Source organism: Mus musculus, chromosome 11 (genome assembly GCF_000001635.26).
Source record: "Mus musculus strain C57BL/6J chromosome 11, GRCm38.p6 C57BL/6J".
In the NCBI taxonomy this organism is placed as follows: domain Eukaryota; kingdom Metazoa; phylum Chordata; class Mammalia; order Rodentia; family Muridae; genus Mus; species Mus musculus.
In genome coordinates this window covers 90119109-90134720 of record NC_000077.6, presented here as the reverse complement: position 1 = coordinate 90134720, position 15612 = coordinate 90119109, and the positions used below count along the sequence as shown (strand labels likewise).

Sequence of the window (15612 nt, the reverse complement as noted above, 5' to 3'; positions counted from 1 at the left end):
TCTTCTAAAACATATTTCCTTGAGCTTATAGCTGGATGTTTGAACATTTAGCTACTCCATTTTATTTCTACTTGGAAGCATATTATTTTGTAATTTACACATTTAAAAAATTAGATGTTGCATTTGGTTTTGTTTCTAAGAAAAACATTATTGGACATTTAAGTAAAGTTCAAAATGATGTAGAGATTTTCAAGCCATCAAATGTTTTTAATTTAATGGGTATGATGGCTCATGCCTTTAATCCCAGTGCTCATGGGGCAGAGAGAGGTAGGATCTTTCTGAGTTTGAGGCTACCCAGAGTTTTTAATTTTCTTATAAAAAATGTAGCTTTAATACTGTCATTTCACTAGGAAATTAAAAATAATAATTTTAGTTTTATTCAGGTCATTGGAAAGTACTAACCTTAGCTGAGCATGGGGACCAAAGCCTCTAAGTTAGAACTCTTTAAAGCAACAGCCCAATCAAACAGCAAACCAGGTATGCAGTGTTAGCAGTCTGTCGTGATAGAGCAGGATCTGAGGAGGAAAGGACATTGCTCCCTGTATAGCCTCTCCCAGAGTTCTATGGTTTCTTCTTTAGAATACTCTATACGGCTATTTTTAGCTAATAGGCAAACTTGGGGTTCAACACTGTGGTGGGAGCATGGGCAACGCTAAGAGAAACTGAGTGGGAACCAGTGAGGTTCAATATTTATGCAACAGAGTTCTACGGTGGCTTCACAAGGAGAATGGCATTTCCAGCTTCTGGGAATAAGTCCTAACCATTAGGAAAGGGTTTAAGGAAAGTCTTGGCCTTATCTGGCATCGATGGAAGGGGATCCCCTTGGTCCTGTGGAGGCTCGATGACCCAGCCTAGGGGAATGCTAGGGCACTGAGGCAGGAGTGGGTGGGTGAATTGGGGAGCACCCTCATAGAGGCAGGGGAGGGGGAGGTCATAAGAGGTTTGCGGAAGGGAAACTGGGAAGGGGGTAATATTTGAGATATGTGGTGGGCATTGGCCTAGCTATCGTGTGACCACCAATTACTGCAGTTTGCATCACATGCAACAAATCTGCCTGAGCGGAGTATAGCTGTGGGTTTGATTGAGGTTAACACAGGACTGGGGTTAGAGGAACAGGTACAGTCAAGAGCTAAGATTCTAGGGAAGTGTCAATCAGAGTGACCAGAAGCATGGAGGGCTTCCTCAAGGTCTCCCACTGAACACGGAGCGCCCCAATTGGCTGCACTGTGATTCTGGACAAATACCAATGTAGCACAAAAACAGGTGGATGATGAAGAGGAAGATGGTGGCAACAGTGGTGGTGTTGCTATGGCGAAAAGCACACAGGAAAGGTTTTCCTACACCAGGCAATGTGTTCATCACCTTCAAAGTGAGCAACCTGACTGGCTCACAAGTTGGACCTCTTGACCAGGTCCTCAAAAATATATTAAGTAATAAGCTTAACTTGCTCCACTCTGCATCCTTTACAAGTGGGTGTCGTGTTCTCTATTTTTAAAAGACGAAAATACAATGTCTTTGTTTAAATTGCCCAAAGTTAATCAGCGTTAACAATGAGGAAACAAGAAATCAAATCCAGGTTTAACTGTTCTATATTACTCAGGGATGAGATTTAAAGGCATAGCCTTTCAGAGAGGGAGTTGTAGGACACAAAAATCTAGAAGCTTTTGTGCAGTTTCTAGGTACCTGCTTGTGGGGCAAGCAGTTTATTGACCAAACCCAAGTCCCACTGTCTTTCCTTGAAAATATTTTCATTTTTAACCACCTAGATCTCTGGAATGAAAAAGCTTTGTCTGTCCGGTTTGCAGGTGCATACTTATGCTGTAGTTGTGGCCACATATTCTCTCCTTAATTTAACCTCCGTGCTGTAGAGTCAGGCTTGGGCACTATGGATTCCTGAGCTGTCACGTGTCCTTGCAGTGTGGATAACACAGCCAACTAACGAGTTGCCTCACCTCACAGGGAGTGTTGAAAGAGGAAAAGCATTGAATTTAGACAGACTTGACTTAGCTTTGTGGTTTCACAATTTACTGTGTAACTCTTAGTTACTGCTGGTACTTTGTGTTCAGGGGCCTGTTTGGGATGGAGAGATGGCTCATTCATTAAAGGCTAGACTCACAACTAAACAAGCCCAACGAAACAGCTCTCTTGTGATAAAAGTCAGAAGAGTGGTCCCACCCGGAAGTAGATATTGATGGGAAGGGCAAATATGGAGGCTAACTAGATAAGTGGATTAACAGTCACACATCAAGGTATTTACTGAGAAAAAATATCTGTAAAAGTTTTTAAATTATATTCTTTTTCTCCTTCTTTTCCCTCTTTTGCCTATTGGCTATTCAGCTAACACTGGATTGAGTTGGTATTCAAATGTGTTTGTATTTTCCATATGTTCCTTGTCTTCTCGGTCTCTCAAACATCATAGCAGTCGGCATCATGGAGGGACAGGATCTGAGTGGTATAGACAGTAGCCACTCAAAACAAACACAAAAATAGTGTTAGATGCTCCGTGATGATGATTTTTGCATTGGTCTTCTTTGCTTTTAATTTGTTTGCTTAGAAGTTAACATTCAAAGGAATAGGCTTCACTTGGGTATTTTCGTACATATATGTTGGGCTTACTGATGCTCGTCTTCCAGTTTCTCTCCCCCACCCTATGTCCCAGTGATCCTCCTCTGAGGACTCCTCTCTTCACTTTCATGTCACGTGTTCTCTACCACCCTCTTTTAATTTGTCCTACTTCCTTAATACTTCCTGTCTTTAAGACCTCCTCTTATACACTCCTTTCTTGTCTTATGTTTTACAAACACACCACACACACACACACACACACACACACACACACACACACACACACACACACACACACACATGTATAACTCACCTGGGAGAAATTTTAAATTTTGGATCTGGGTTACCTAACTTAATATGATTTCCAGATCCATCTCTTCCCATGACAATCTCACTGTTTTATTTCCCCTTGTGGCTGCACAAAATTTTATTTTTATGTATATGCCATATTTTCTCAATCTACTCATCCATTGACAGACATCTAGACTTGTTCCATGTTCTTGCTACCATGAATAGAGCATCAGTGATGAGTGTTCAAAGCTGGTAGGTACGGACCCAGGAGTAGCTGGTTCATATGGTAACTGTAGTTTGTATGTTTTGAGGAATTTTTATACTGATTTCCACAGTAAGGACACTAGTTTACCCTCCCCCAGTAGTGACTAAAGTGGAATTTCCCCAATTCCAGCATTTGTCAGTTGCTTTCTTAATTGTTACCTATTTTTGAACAGGCTGAGATGACATCTTAAAGCAACTTTTATTTACATTTCTCTGACGGCAAAGGATGTTGAATACTTTTAAAAATATTTATTGGCCATTTGTGCCTCTTGTTTTGAGAACGCCTGTCCCATCCACGAAGTCTGTTCTATTCATTAGCCCATTTATTGGTTGGTTGTTTTCTTATTTTGGCATATGTTTTTGTAGTTCTTTCTATATTCTTAAAATGAATCATGGTTAGTGAATAATAGCCCATGACAATAGCACATATGATGTTTTTGCTAATGCCGGTGGCATATCTGGCTCAGAATTAAGTTTAAAAAAAGTTATAAAAAAAGTTGAAAGTTAAAAAAAGATTTCTAGTTGTCCAGGTTCATTACCCAGGTAGTGGTAATGGCCTGGTGTGTGCTGGAATGGGCAGAGGTGAGCAAAGGTTGTTTAAGGCTGGGAGGAGTTTCCTACACTCAGATTTGGCATCCACCACTCTTATCTGAATGACAGCTGAGGGGATAAAGGAAGGCCCTGGCTCAGTGCCTTGTCTCCTAGTGACTGGGCTTTGAGGACAGGCCATGAAGGTGCCTGAGCAGAGAGCAGCTTGCTCCCTGGAGTCTGAAAGGGAAAGGCATCAATGGTTAAAACCCTCATTGATGTCACAGGAGGAATCTTTGCTCTGAGAGCTCAGTTCCCAGCTGTGCCTGCAGCCATGGAGAGATGGGTGGGGCGCCAAATGGGTCTATAATGGAGAAAGAAAGAGAGAGAGGGAGGGGGAAAGGGGGAGAGGGAGAGGGGGAGGGGGAGAGGGGGAGAGAGACACAGAGCGAGACAGAGAGAGAATATTGCATGTTAGTTATTCTCTCTGTCTCTCTCTGTCTCTCTGACTCTGTCTCTGACTCTGTCTCTGTCTGTCTGTCTGTCTGTCTGTCTGTCTCTCTCTCTCTCTCTCTCTCACACACACACACACACAAACAAACACAGACACACACCAGATGAGCCCTGTGTCTTCTAAACCGTGTCTCCCGGCATATTAAAGGGAGGGAGTAGACAAGGACAAAGATCAGCAGAAACAACAGGGTTGGTAAGGTGGGAGAGACAGAAACCAACCACTAAAGAGCAGCTCCTTGACAACCTCCAAATCACAATGAGGAGAAACTTCCTGGCTCACATTTTCCACATAAACACTAGAGTGCTGGGCAGTGTTAACGGCTCCTGCCTAATGCACGAGAGAACGACCTCTGTCCAAAGCCAGCAGCGATTGACGTCACAGACAGAGCGTCTCGGGTAATGTACTCCGCTCCCCTCATTTATATGTTTGACCCTAACCTTCCCCAGATGTGTGACTGTTCTTCCTTCCAAAAAGGGAGTTTCAACACTGGTCATTGTGTGCTTTCTGAAGCCAGCCCTGCAGCCCCAAACAAAAGCCCACATTCCCTAGTCTTAGAACCAGGCTATGGGCTGAGGTCTCTTTAGCCAGCCTAGTGTCTCCTCTAGAGACTTGTATAATGGGTTTCTCTCTTGACGTACAGTTATTTCATGCCTCAAGTTGCTTCTAGCATCTGGCTGGCTGCCTCTCTTTGGCTACAGCAGTGAAGGGGGACCTTGGTCATCCTCTCTGCTCCCCCTCTTCCTCCTGTCCTGCCTGCTCTCCCTCCTTGCTCCTGTCTGTTCTCTCTCCTCCCCTGGCTTCATTGATTATACATTATTTGTAGTCATAGTGGTGCTTAATGGGTGACTCACAGTCTGAGGCTTTGCCTGCTCTATTCAGGCATCCTGTTCTTTTTCCCTCAGCTGCAAAGACACCATCCTGGTTCGCTTCTAAAGCTCCCTTGCCTCTAAGCCTTTTCTGACTCTCTACCGTTCTTCTGCTTCCCCATGGACTGACTTGCTCTCTCTTCTCTCCTGTGCTCAGCTATAGACCCCATCCATGGATGGATTTACTTAACTTGACTGTGTGTCCTGTAAGATCAGGTACCACCTCTGAACCTCCAGCCTGAAGTTCTGAGCCTGATATTGACCATGTATTCAGTAAGGGTTTATTAAATGAGTTAATTATAACAGTGTAGGGAATGGGACAGTGTCATAAAAGGCGTTGGCATCTTGGTGGCCCTGGAAGAGCCAGTACCAAGAAGACAGCAAGGCCTCTTTCAGCTGATGAAGAACAGCTTGGAAAGCAGTGAGCAGATACACCCAGTAGGGATGACTCTTGCTATTGTTCCAGGTCCTTAGCTCACCCTGTTACTTGCTGTGCTGGTGTTAGCTCATTTTCCTCTTGCTGCATCCTTTTCCCGAGTGACACGGGGTGTTGACACCCCCTACTTCTAATATTCCAAGTTTCTAGACAACATGAGTCTGCGGCCTGCAGTGCAGACTGTTCTAAGACCCCATGGCCCTTTGTAGAGGGCCCCGAATTGCCCAGAACATCCAGCTAGTGTCCTCTGTTATCAAGAAGAAAAGCAGAGGACTGTGAGTTCAGCTCTAAATTGACCTCTGTGCTCGTCTCATGGGAATCACGTGCCCTCTTCCCTCTGTGCTTAGAGTGAGCAACCCTTCTTTGCACAAACTTAAACCTCCTGCTGTCAGGCCAGGTTTATGCAGGGGTAGAAGGATCCTAGCTGGATCCATTGCCATGCTTTTTCTCTGGAAGGAAGGATACATGCCTAAGAGAGCACTTTCTTTTTAGAAGATCCTGAAAATCGTAGTCTGTATGTGGTCTTGAGAGAACACACACCAGGGTTGCAGCAGAATCTCAAAGTGAGAAAGAAAAAAAAATAAATGAAGACAGGCAAGGGAGTGCTTGTAGCCTGTGATCTGATCTGGATTCTCCCATTCATTGTAAATCCTGGTCCTTCTTTGGCTCCCCAAGGAAGCCAAGCCCAGTTGTAGAGAGCTCAAAGAAGGCAGTGAAAGAGCTGCCATGATGTCACCACTTCAAGCAGCTGGAGGTGACTAGTCCTGGCTGCACCTGGTGACCAGGACTTCCATGAGGCAGAGAAGTCTGGTTAACCTCAAGGAATCCACTTGCAGTCACTTGAGGTCGTAGAGTTGGGACCACAAACTGAGGAGGAGGGAGGGGGAAAGAAAAAGAAAAGTCTCCTCCAATCATTCCCAGGAAAGGATGCTGAAGTGATGATGTGTCCCAGCTTCCCACTGGAAAATCTGTCCATGATACATTTTTCTAATGGCTTCCTGTCTGTAGGTGAGCAGATGGCTATTTTAGCCGAGGGAAGGGTGACGTGGAGTAAGGACCACTATGTGGCTCAAGACTCATAATTAAGCAAAACATCAAAACTTTGCAATATAACTATATTATATAGCGTTTGAATTGTGCAGAATAACTCGCAAAGTACACAGTTGGCATTGAAAGCAGTCTTTAATTCAGCGGATCCATTTTTTCCCCCAGGACACCTCCAGAAGAGCAATGTCACTGCGATAGGATAAAGAGATTTCCTAGTGTTTTGGGGATTTTCCTAAGGAAGCTGTGGATTTATGAAGCTGGGAACACCGTAGGAAATTAATATTTTGAATGAGAAACAAAAACGTGTGTGTTTTTCCAGAGTTCTGGTGTATGAGGGTGCTGGGACTGCATTCTTTGAATGTCAAATTCTTGGTAGTTTTTCAAGTGTCAAGTGTCATTTAAATGTTCAGTACAGAGCTGTGGCCCGTGGACATTTTTTTTTCAAACCATGGAATAAACTCTGCCGTACAGTGTGATCTCTTAAATTTGTGTTAGTTGATATAGGCAATACTTTAGTGCAGAGAGTGATGAGAAGGATAAGACTAATTCCTAGACAAAGAAGATGGAGGGACAAAAGGAAGAAGAGAATTCCTTCTCTTCTCTTCTTCTCTTCTCAAACACAAGAGACAAAGGCCAAAGCCGGCAAGGAGAACATGTTGGGTTCCTTCTCCAATGTGGAATTAAGCCATTGCCAAGCCAGCAAAACAGATACCAGAAATACTAAAGTCAACACACTGAGGTCTGGAGGACAGGTTTAACCCTCACACACACAAAGCACCCTGAGGATGGCGGTTAAAAGAAACAATTTATTGGTGAGGCTCTAGAGATTATGGTCTCATGGAGTTTTGTCTCTAGTAGGTGCAATGTATTTGCTATGTGGAAAGCATTGTTCCAGTATTCAAAGCTATAAAGACTAGAGGTCTCTGATCTCTCAAGTTATCTGAAAGTGTGTGGATGTGAGGGAGTGTGTGCGTGGTTGTGAATACATTATGCATATATGTGTGAATGCATGTAGAGACCAGATGCATATATGTGTGCATGCATGTGGAGACCAGAGGTCAACCTTGGGCGCTATGTCTTTGGAGTCTTCCAAGCCTTCCTTCCTTCCTTTTTCTTTTTTCTTTTTTATATTTTCTTTTTTGAGCCAGTCTCTTACTGAGACTTTGAGCTTGCTGATCAGCCCCACTGGCCAGGGATCCCCATGAGTCTACCTGTCTCTGCTTCCTTACCGCTGGTTTTATAAGTGTGTCTGCAGCATGCAGCTTTTTTTCCAAGCATGTGTACTAGCGATCAAGGTCGGGTCTCCATTCTTCTCTGACAAATGTACCCGAGTCATCTCCCCAGGCCACATCTGCTTTTACAGAAATGGATGTGTTGTTGAGTTGCAAGTACTTTATATTTGGGGGCATCGATCCATGATTGAATGTATGCTTTGCCAGTATTTTCTTGTCTTCCGTGTTGCCTTTGATTTTTGGGGATTGTTTCCTTTGCTGACTAGAAACTTTATGAGATTATTGCATGACTATGTTAACATAGTCCTGTTTTCTTGGTTTAGTTTTGTTTTGATGTCTAGGAAGTTATTGCCACATCCTCTCTGCTTTCTTCTAAGAGATGTATAGTGTCATGACTCACACTTGGGCCTTTTGAATTAATAATTGGATATGTCATGAGGTAAGAGTTCATCTTCCTTCCTTCACACTCAGAATGGCTATTCAAGAAAATAAATGACAAAAATCGCTGGGGAGGATGTGGGAGACAAGGAGCCATTAGTTACAGTTGACAAGCATGTAAAGTAGTCGAGCCATCACGGAAACCAGTGTGCAGGTTTCTCAAACATTTAACAATAGGATCTCCGTATGATCCAGCAATGTATCTCCTGGGCATTATAGAACTGGGAGGATTCTTTATCCTGCCACAGAGATGCTTTAACACCTACGTTTATTGTTGTTCTATTCGTGATCAGGGAGACAGAACCTGTTTCGATACCTACTAACAAATGAACAGATAATGAAAGTATGGATGTCTACCCAGTTGTAAAGACAAAGGAAATTATGAAAATTTGCAGAAAATGGATATATACAGAAAATATAACAAGCAAGATGATCCAGATTCCCAAAGACAGGAATCATATTTTCTCTGATATGTGGATCATATCTTTTTAATAACATAGTTTTTAGAATTTCATACATGCACACAACATATTTTGATATAACCATACTCATCCCTTCCCTGAACTCCCCTGAGATCACCAGCACTCACTAGCATCCCTACTAACCTTGTGTCCTCTCAAAAATATAACCAAAGGAGCCTAATTTATGCAGTTCATATAAGTATGGGTATGACCATCCATTGAAGCATAGACAGCTATCAGAGGACAAACTTTTTTTGTTTATTGTTATTAAATTTATTTTATTCACTTTATATCCCTAAGCCATCACCCCCTCTCCTCCTGGTACCCCCTCACACAGATCCTCTCTGAGTCATCTCTCTCCTTTTTCTTCTAGAAGGGGGAGTCCACCTCTAGGTATCACCTCCCCCTCCAGAACATTAAATCACTGAAGGACTAGGTGCATCCAGAGGCTATGATCTTAAGGGAAACTGACTCTCTCTCCCCATGCAGCCAGCCATGGGCCATCTATAGCTTCTTAGTTAAGCTTAAGGGGTTGCATGAACCTTCTCCCCACTCCAAGCTGCAATGTTGGTTGGTTTGATCTTGGGCAGATCTTGAGCTGGTAACTACAGTTACTTTGGTCTTGCTATGCCTCTGCTTTTTACAATCTTTCTGCTGCCTCTTTGTGTTATTCCCTGAGCTTTGGAGAGTGAAGGTGTGAATCCTAGTTTTTAACATATGTATGTATGTGTATAAATGGGTGTTGGGGGATGAAGGCTATGAAACTAGAGAAGAGACCAAGAGAGGGGGAAAGAGATGTTGATGAGGAAAAGGGAGAAGATCCACATGGCGTGAAAGTGGAGTTGAAGCTGCTGGAGGATTCACATGGGAGCAGGGCAGGGGTTGAGGAAGATGGGAAGGAAGAGAATAAACAAAAGCACATTTTCTTTGAAAATACCATAATGAAACAGAATAGTCTATGTGATAAACAAATAGAAATATCTTTGATTTTTGATACCAGGGTAATACTGACATTATGTAAAGAATTTAAATGTCCCTTTTCTTCAGAGAATTGGTGTTCTTTTAAACTTTATTAGAATTCTCTGGTGAAACCCATGGTTCTGAGCCTGTCTCCATTGGGAGGAGGCTATAGGTACATTTATGCATTTTTAAAAAAATTTTCTTCTCAATAGTAATGGATCATCTGTTTCCAGAAATGTAACCATTTCTTCTATGTAATGTGATTGGCCTATACATTACTTATCTCATGATGTCTTGAGTTCAGTTTGTTTTTATAATTTCTCAGGTAGCAAGTTGGATCGCTCATCCGAGACCACACATCTTTTCGGATGAGTTGTTTCCTGTTAAAATGTCCTTCGTGGGAGCTTTTGCTGTACTCCTTAGGCTTTGGTGTTTGGCATTGTCTTCATGCGTTTCCAAATGTTTTCCAATTTCTTTAGCTCATTCATTGTTCAAGAACGTATTGTTTAATATCCACATACTTGGGAAACTTCCCTTATCTTTTGCTACTCATGTGTAGACATGTGATATTACTGCAACTTTAAATTTGGGTATGGCCCAAGATGTTATTTGCTCTGTACAATTGCCTATGTGCCTTTAATGTATCTGTATTCCCCTACCATTGCATCTGATGCACCATGCAAGTCTATCGCGGTCTATTTGGTTTCGCAGTTTTGTTCCAATCTCCTATTTTCTTGGTTTAACTCTCTTCTTAAAAGTTCTGCTCGGTGAATGGAGCCGCACAATAGGCCAACATGCCTTAGGGACACTCAATAATGGTTGTTCTGGGAAGCCTGATAGAAGAGCTGTGCTTCCTCATGGCAGGAGGATCTAAGATACAAAATTCTGGTTTGACATCAAAGGAAAAGTGTGACTCGCTCCACAGTGGCTGTGAACAACGTGTACTAATGCTGCCGCACTCTAGCAAAGCTTATCCACAAGTTGACAGAACAGTTGTCTGTTGCCTCCCCTCTTGCACACAGAGCTTCCAGGGCTTGAGGTCTTGCCTGTGAGCTACTTGACATTTCAGCCTCCTGCCTCTTGTATTTGGCTCTCGCATCAGTCAGCAGCTTTGGCTCCTAACGTGGACCTGGCAATGTCCTACTCAGCAACCTCTCCAGTGAGGCTTCAGGCACACATGTCCTTGATTGTCTCTTCTAGGATTGGGTAAATGGTGAGAAGTAAAGAAAATATGTGTTCTGGTTTGTTTGTTTGTCTTTTAAACACACACATTTTTTTATTTATTAGGTATTTTCTTCATTTACATTTCCAATGCTATCCCAAAAGTCCCCCATACTCTCTCCCCCAACTACCCTACCCACCCACTCCCACTTCTTGGCACTGGCGTTCCCCTGTACTGAGGCATATAAAGTTTGCAAGACCAAGGGGACTCTCTTTCTAATGATGACCAACTAGGCCATCTTCTGCTACATATGCAGCTAGAGACACGAGCTCCAGAGGGTACTGGTTAGTTCATATTGTTGTTCCACCTATAGGGTTGCAGTTCCCTTTAGCTCCTTGGGTACTTTCTCTAGCTCCTCCATTGGGGGCCCTGTGATCCATCCCTGTGGGTATCCACTTCTGTGTTTGCTAGGCACCGGCATAGCCTCACAAGAGACAGCTATACCAGGGTCCTTTCAGCAAAATCTTGCTAGTGTATGCAATGGTGTCAGCGTTTAAACACACACATTTATTAGGGATTATTTTTCCCTCAGGATAATGAAACTCTCCCGCTCCATCTTCAGCTTTCACATCTTAAAGGATGTGGCTCATTTCTCATCCTCTTCTGAGGAATGGCCAATGGCTGTGGGTCAAAGAACTCCCTAGGGTATAAAATGGAAAAATCATACTATTTTTGAAATGCCAGTTATTCACAATGCATAAATATGACCATGGGAGACCTGTACTCTTTAATTAGGTTGTTACAAGTGAAATAAAGTTTCTTGGAGAGCTATTTAAGCAATTCATGACTTCTTGCTTCCTGGGATCACCTTCCCAAACTCTACTCTGCTCACCTTGTAAATGCTAATAGGATGAGACAAGCGCATGTCCCCCCCTTTGTCTTGGGGGCAGGCTCTGTTCCCTGCTACCCTAAGCAACGCTTCTCACAGCCTCTGTTATGGAGTCCTTGCATCTCTGTACATAGCAACCAGGGCATGAAGTGACTAGTCTCTTCCCATTAAATAAGATGCCACCAAGCTGTTACTGTCAGTTACTGCCATTTAAAAATCGCAGCTGTTGGTTGCCCCTTTGTGGAAAAAGCCAACCTCTTCCCCCTTTTGATTCTCAAAAATAACAAGCTTTTCATTTTTTTTTTCCTAGTAGAAAATGCACATACCAACCCAGAGGGAGTTAAACTGAAGCAGTTTCCCAGACAGGATCCACCATAGCAGGCTCAACATTTTAGACTTGAGGATACAATGTTGCCAGCTTCTTGGGGGACATGACTGGAGTCTTTCCTGTACAATCCTATCCCATTTTGGTCCCAACAGTGATTTGGCTCTGAGATAAGAATTACTTCATCCTTCTAAAAAAAGTGGAATCTAACAAGTAAGATTCATACCTGACAATCACTGAAAAAAAGAGATATGTGTGTATTCCCATGTGTGTGTATGCGTGTGTGTGTGTGTGTGTGTGTGCGCGCACATTCACAGATGTGTGTGCTTATTCATGGAGTTCTGATGCATACAGTTAGTGGGGAAACACAACCTTTTGTGTACATGGGAATTGTGTGTGAAGTGTGAGGATAATCAGAATCACAACACTTCACAATGATCTGTCAGCAGCTTCTTTTTCCTTACCCCAAGGTAACCTCTTGATAATTTATTTTACTTGGTTTATTTTATCTGTCTTTGTATATAAGTGCACTGCAACAAACTGGCCAGAAGTTTGGCCCAGAGGTCTGTTTGCAGATGTGAACAAATCCTTTCTCTTAGTGGAGGTCTTTTTCTTGGAACCCAGCTCCTGTGCTCATGGATGAGAAGGCTTTGTCCCTTGTTGACTCCAGGAATGCGGAAGCCCAGCTGCCCACCCCTGTTGAGAAGGCTGTGTGCTCTGGGTGAGGATCAACACACAAGGCTGCGTGTGACTCTGACCTAGTGAACATGGAAAAGAAGCTAGCAAACAAGCAGTCGCCTGATAAACATTCTTTTTCCAGACTATCAGCCTAAGGATTTGCATTAATTTCAAATTTTCCTCCATGTTCAACAATGCATCCTGACAACATTTCTCATGATGGTTTTTTTTTTTTTTTTTTTTTTTTTTTATACAGAGACTCGCCGGAAGAATCAGAATCATACTAATGAAATCCTCATCTCCTGCTTTTATCTGTCTACAAAATGAAGTTAAGAGCGATGCTGGTTAGTTTTACCTGTCAAATTGACACAGCCTATAATCTCCTGGAATGAGTTTTTTTCTTGTTAATAATGTGTTTATTGTTTGAGAATTTTATGCATGAATATGATGTGTTTTGGTCAAATCCACACTCCCATTCCCTCTTCTCTGTTCCTCTCACTTCCCTTCCATCACCCATTAGAACTTCACGCCCTCTACTTTTTATAGCCACCGAATCTACTTCATGCTTCCTGTATGTGCACGTGTGGAGAACGATCTACTAAAGCGTGGGTTTCTTCTCAGGATGGGCATCCTGGAAGAAAATTGATTCTCCCTTCCCTAGTGGCCACCAGTTATCACGAGCCCCTTGCCAGCCTACATTGGATTTTTGCTGCTGTGATCTTATGTATGTCGTGTACATGCATCTGCAGTCACGGTGAGTTCTAGTGTGCAGCTGTGCAGTCATGGCTAACAAAAACGTTGTCACTAAAAATGCCCACCACCTCTTCCCATCTCTCTACTCCTTTTTCAGTGATCTCAGGGGCCTTGCAAGAAAGGTGTTCCATTTAGAGATATGTACCCACAGTGTTATTCTCTGCCCACTGAACAGATGTGGGTCTTTGTTATTAATTACAATCGATTGCAAAAAGGCGGTTCTCTGGTTAAGGATGAGAGATGCACAAATCTGTGGTATAACACAGTGGGCAGTTTATTCCTATGTTTATTTAATATTAGGTTCTCCTCTATGACCTATGATGTAGCCAGTCATATGTGGTTTGGTTTGGTTTGGTTTTGGCCTCATTACTGATACTCATCATGAGTTCTGTCTTATAGAATGGGCTTTAAGTCTAGAATGTAGATAGTTACCTCTATACCATTTGAGCCACTGTTGAACCAATCCGTATATCATGTCAAGCCATGGTGTTCATAGAACCTTGCGAATGACCCTACTCTTTTTTTGGTGCTTATTCTGTGAGATCTAAGGCACAGATAACTCCAGATCTCAAAATAAGACAAAATTTCAGCAGTTCATAATCTTTAAAATTCATTAAATGTATATATTTACCTAGTGTTTATATGAAAACTGAGGGTTAAAACCACAACACAGTGTTTTAACTCTAAGAAACCTTTTACAACAAGATACTATTGAATGTATTAAAGAAAAAAGAGGCACGGTCTATTACTGTATGATGTACTACAGATTTCATGAGAACATGTCACTGTGAGAAAATGTATATTTATGTAGGATAAATACCATGTGTACTTATTATGTGTGAGTGGGAATTCAACTTTCAGTTTGCTTAATAATTTTGTGATTTTGATAACTTTGTGATTTTTTGTTCAAGTGTTGAATGGCCAATGAAATACACATTTAGGTGAAAAATCCTGTGGATATTTTTTTTTACTAGCTGCGCTTTGTAGTCCAGCTTGAGAAGTGATATTGGAAAGACTCCTCCTCAATGTTCCCTTTATAAATGGCCCAGGCAGAACTGGCTTACATCAGTCTCTTTGGCAAGTTACCACACATCCCTGAGCTTGAGTCAGGTGTTCTGGTGGGAATGGGTAAATGTCTCGTTGGGTGTGAAATTTGAAAATGTCTTCTTGAACAAGTTTGAGCCATTAAACTCACACATGAGCTCCGCATGCTTCATTTCCCCACCCTGGACCACACACATCCCAGCTGGAAGCCGACTCCGTAGCCAATCCACAGTCTGGAGACAATGGTGTCATCACAGTCTGGGGACAATGGTGTCATCAGGCTCCTCTTTGCTCTGGCCATGTATCTGTGGCTCTCCTGATGGTGGTCCAGAACTTCTCAGACTCCTTCCTGTGGTGTTGCTGCAGGAGGGGGTGGATCCTGGAATCCTGAGTGTGCAGTCAGAAGTAGCTTGCACTAAATCTAAAAATGTTTCTTTCTATGTCTTTCTTTAATTAGTTATAGAAATGATACCCTTAGTTTTTTTGTATTTTAGTAAGGATCTAGTATTTTCTCCCTCTCAACTCTCTCTCTCTCTCTCTCTCTCTCTCTCTCTCTCTCTCACACACACACACACACACACACACATTCTCAGGAAGATGCATCTTCTCGATTTGTATAAAAAAAAACAGAATACTGTAGTTCACATCTCAGTCTTGTCACTTAGAAACTATATGATCTTGGAAAATTAAGAAATATTTATACTAAGCTTTCATGATTATTGTGGGAATAAAACAGTGTATGTTATGTCCCTTTCCTGGAGTTGTGGAAAATACTCAGTAGTACCCTGCTTCTCCCCTTCCTAAGTAAATCACTGTCCTCTAAACTCCCATCTCAGGTTTAGGGAAAGAGGGAGAGCTAGGATGCAGGTACACAGCCTCCTGTCCATACCCCTGCCTCTGCCAAACTTGAATGTTAAAGCCTCCTGAAAGGAGAGCTATCTGACTTCACTTTTAAAACCCCTCAATGAGCATGCAGACATCACTTTGCATTGAACTTGGCTTATGGCAATAATGTACAAGGTCTGAGAAATACAAACACATATTTCACATAATCTCCCTCCTTAAGGTGTTTATAGGAAAAATATAAATAATCACATTGTTGTGTAATTTGTGATACGATATAAAAAATAAATCCACAGGCCGTTCTAGGTCCTAGAAT

At 42.4% G+C, this 15612-nt stretch overlaps 1 long non-coding RNA gene across 1 annotated transcript; it reads left to right on the top strand.

The window, feature by feature from the left end:
• The first annotated feature begins 4325 nt into the window (after positions 1 to 4325).
• On the top strand, positions 4326 to 14890 carry Gm34726. The gene is made up of 3 exons (XR_003949584.1): positions 4326 to 4557; positions 12913 to 13000; positions 13203 to 14890. It is a non-coding gene; the product is annotated as a predicted gene, 34726 (long non-coding RNA).
• The last annotated feature ends 722 nt before the right edge of the window (positions 14891 to 15612 follow it).